At 52.8% G+C, this 3,235-nt stretch overlaps 1 pseudogene; it reads left to right on the top strand.

Moving 5' to 3' along the window:
• The first annotated feature begins 632 nt into the window (after positions 1-632).
• On the top strand, positions 633-1,884 carry LOC118723115 (annotated as a pseudogene).
• The last annotated feature ends 1,351 nt before the right edge of the window (positions 1,885-3,235 follow it).

The raw sequence follows: 3,235 nt of genomic DNA, 5'->3' as shown, positions 1-3,235 counted from the left end.
TCTGGTTTGAATGAATGTCAATGAAAATGAATTTGAATATTTTTCGAAGAGTAGCCCAAGCTGGGGATGGGAGGAGGCAGGGAAGGGAGCTGCTGCTCCACCCGGAGCTTTGGGTGCTGTGAGCAGGCTGGCTCTGCCTGCAATCCCAAATATGGTGCTGGTACCCACTAACCTCGGGGCTTCACACCTCCGCAAAGCTCCTGGGTCTCAGCCACTCTCTTGTGTTTGGGCAGAGGCGGCAGGAAAGGCAGGGCCTCAGCCTGGTAGGTGCACCCCTTATTTCATGCTGAGGGGTTTCCACTGCAGATGTGGCAGAAAGCCGGGTTCCTGAGTACCAGGGGGAGAGGGGAGAGAGAGAGAGAGAGAGGTTCCCCAGCCCCTCCCCCAAGGTAACGTCCCCCCCCTCCCCTGCCACACACACACACACACACACACACTCACACTCACACTCACACTCAGTTAAGTCACAGTGAACAAGCCAAGGAAGACCTCTGGTTCCTTAGAAAAATAAATAAGTAAAATTATCCAACACCTACAGCCACCAACTAGACCTTCATGGCGCTTACAGTCTAGTGGAGGAGACATAGGATAATAAATAAAGGAGTGAAAATAGGAAGCAGCAAGTCTATGTCATGTGGACTGGCGCTCTGGAGAACACTAAAGCAGGTGAGGTGGGGGGAGGAGGGGGGAGAAGCCGGTGGTCGGGGAAGACCTCCTCAAGTGTCAGTGAGGGCGCAAAGGAGAAGTCTGTGGCCCAGAGCACTGGTTTTGTCCGGGAAGGGAAGCCTTTGTCTTTGGCGATTTCTGAAGTCAGCATGTGCTTTCCACTTTCTTGCTAGGTCCCTGGGTCCCAGCGGCTGGTTTTGGCGTCCTGCCGCCGCCCTCAGCCGTGTCACCCACGCCCTGCACCCTCCGCTCCCGGCCACACGGCCTCTGAAGGCTGCAGACCCGAGACCCACCCCCGGAGCAGGAGCCTGGACTTGAGCGGAATCCAGCAGGAGCAGCCCATGTGGCTCGTGAAGGTGCCCAAATACCTGTCGCAGCAGTGGGCTGGCGCTTCCGGGAGCAGGGAGGTGGGGAAGCTGCAGGTGGTCCAGATCCCAGCGCAGCCGGAGTCCTTCTTCACTTTGAACGAGGAACTCACCCGCATTCAGAACCCTGCGGGAGGACCCGAGCTGCTCCGAGCTCCCAGGGAGCATCAGGTGCTCCCGCAGCGGGTGAGAGGGCAGGCCCTGGTGGTGATGACGGAGGAGGACGCGCAAACCAGGCTGTCCCTGGAAGGGGCCGTGGTGCAGCGCCTGGAATGCAGACCTGCGGCCGGGAACGCTACCTGAGGCTGAAGAGGATGCAGACGGAGCGGTCTCTCAGCCTGGCCCACACCGCGCAGATCCTGGACACGCCCGTCACGACCAATTACAGACCTGTCGCCAATCATCAGTTCAACATTGAGTATGAGAAGAAGAAGAAGGAGGGACGGGAAGAGAGTGCGGGCTGACAAAGACCAGGTGCTGGCCTTGCTCTTCGCTGCCTTTGAGAAACACCAGTATTACTGCTTGAAGGACCTGGTTGGCATCACTCTGCAACCGGTGCTGTACCTGAAGGAGATCTTGCGTGAAATAGCTGTCCGGGTTGTGCAAGGGCCCCACAAAAACACATGGAAGCTGAAGGCGGAGTACCGGTATTATCCCGCAGTCGCCAAGGGTGAGGGGGCTGGCCTTCACCTTGGGAAGGCAGCACCACCTAAGATAGAACTGGGGGGAAACTAGCCTTCTTCTCATCCCCGCCATGTCTTGCAAGTATATGTTTGAGTTCGTTTTTCTTTCCATGATTCAGGAGACAATATGCGGGTGACAACCTTCCAACACCAAAACTGAGGCGGTGAGGCGATGAGTTGGAAGGGGTAGGGGACTGAATATCTTTCTGTTTTTAAGTATCCACTTTAGATTGTAAAAAAAGGAAAATAAAAAAGAGGCAAACTGAGAAAACATGGTCTTTCTTTTCGTTCCTTAGAGTTCTCAGTTTGTTAATCCTCTCGTGAAATACCTGCACAGTCACCACAGACAAAGTCCCTAGAGAATCTCAACTCCTGTTGGTCAATCCCCAGCTCATTTTTGTCAGCACCAACGACCTTTTGGGTCCCCCCCCCCCCCGTTTTGTTTTTGTTGTTGTTTTTTAAACATATTTTATTGACCTTTTACAGAGTGATACAGAGAAACATCGATCAGCTGCCTCCTGCACACCCCACACTGGGGATGTGCCTGCAACCAAGCTACATGCCCTTGACTTGAATTGACCTGGGATCCTTGAGTCCACAGGCCAATGCTCTATCCACTGAGCCAAACCGGTTCTGGCTTGTTTTGTTTTTGAAGTCTTCTCATATAGGTCAAGTCTTCCAAGTCCATATTTGGGTTCATTCTTCTTTGAATAACACAAGGGATCATAAATCATGCCAAAGCCACTTGTCTTAACATCACTAAAATGGATCCTGAGTTCAACACAAAGATGGCATCTGGTATAATCTTGTACATTTAGGATAGGTTTCCCCAAATGCTGTCTTAGGTAGTGTTGCCCTCCCAGGGCAAAGGACGTCAATGACCATTTGTTCCCACTGAAGTTGTCTGTTGGACATGGACTTCCCGGTCTGCATAGTTACCGTGTCCTTCCTGATGGCCTCCAATCTTCAAGTGGCCAGGGAGGAAAAGAGGAGAAAATATTTTCTGCAGACTGTTTGCCTTTGTTATATCCTCCCGGAGTTCTGCTAATCTAAGTGAAAACAGGAGTAGCACAGCCAGGAACAAACAAATGTCACCAGAAACTACGGACTGGTGTGGGCAAAGGTGGGGCTTTGAGGGCCATACATGGGCAGGTGGGGTAGTTGTGTGTGTGTGTGTTGCTATTTGTGGCTCAGAATAAAGGTCAAGTTCTAACTCCACCACCCTCACCAAAATGGGTGCTGACAGTTTCCATTTGCATAGCAGTGCCTCCCCGTCTTCACCCAGAAGCCTTCACCTGCACATCCCACTCCCCAAGTGATGAGCACTGAGACAGTTTTATAGAGGAAGAAACACTCCCTTACAGAGATCCCTTCAGGGCACAAGCTGGGACACGGTGGCCAGGACTGGTACCCAGCCTCTAGGATCAGAGCCCTCTGCTCTTTCCTCCACGTGCTGCAGGGACATCCTACCAGGCCAGGCACTCCACTCAGAAGGAATAGGGCACCTGTGGGAACAGAAAA

Source organism: Pipistrellus kuhlii, unplaced genomic scaffold, assembly GCF_014108245.1.
Source record: "Pipistrellus kuhlii isolate mPipKuh1 unplaced genomic scaffold, mPipKuh1.p scaffold_m20_p_2, whole genome shotgun sequence".
In the NCBI taxonomy this organism is placed as follows: Eukaryota; Metazoa; Chordata; class Mammalia; order Chiroptera; family Vespertilionidae; genus Pipistrellus; species Pipistrellus kuhlii.
The sequence above is the reverse complement of the archived record's forward strand: the minus strand, read 5'-3'. Positions and strand labels throughout refer to the sequence as shown.